Genomic DNA, 639 nt, shown 5'->3' with positions numbered 1-639 from the left:
AAAAGCCGATACGTTTACGAACTTATAAACCGTAGAAAATTCCCTACCGTACCGCGACATTATGAAGCATGCGGCGGCCGCGAAATTCGTTGACGCGACAGAAAATGTCTGGTTCATGATAGCGGTATTTCCCATGAAAATAACGTATACGATTTATTTTTCCCCTGCTGTCGGTTTTTAAGTCCCGAAACGTTAAAAAAAAGCTGAATTTTGCCCACAAACCCGGACGGGGGACGGCCTGTACCTATCAGCGTAGCACATGGCAGCCGCACCGCAAGGCTTCTGCCAAAAATCGGCAACGCGACAAAAAAATGCATGGTCCATTTTAGCGATATTTACCATAAAAATAACGTATGTGGTTTATTTCTCCCATGGTATGAGTTTTAAGGTCTCAAAACCTCTAAAAAAGCAGAAATTTGCCGACGAAAACGGACGGGCAAGGCATGGGGAGGGCGCTGTTGACGCCTGCATGACCCCCAAAAGGTCGAAGGTCGTAGGGCACGTCCATTGCGCAATCACCTTAATTCGCCGATTTAGCTAATTTTAGGGCGTTTGAAAATTGATACAATCACATTATCGACTTGTAGACAAGCAAAGGGATAGAAACCAATAAAATGTTGTGCAGATTAATATTTTTTT

The 639-nt window shown here is 43.8% G+C and overlaps 1 protein-coding gene across 1 annotated transcript in view; it reads left to right on the top strand.

Moving 5' to 3' along the window:
* LOC109475698 (proteasome subunit alpha type-4) overlaps nucleotides 1-639 on the top strand; it is a 12120-nt gene that overhangs the window by 9639 nt on the left and 1842 nt on the right. The window lies entirely within an intron of this gene.

This window comes from Branchiostoma belcheri, unplaced genomic scaffold (assembly GCF_001625305.1).
Source record: "Branchiostoma belcheri isolate BF01 breed outbred unplaced genomic scaffold, Haploidv18h27 scaffold103, whole genome shotgun sequence".
Lineage (NCBI taxonomy): Eukaryota > Metazoa > Chordata > Leptocardii > Amphioxiformes > Branchiostomatidae > Branchiostoma > Branchiostoma belcheri.
This window is presented reverse-complemented; position numbering and strand designations above follow the sequence as displayed.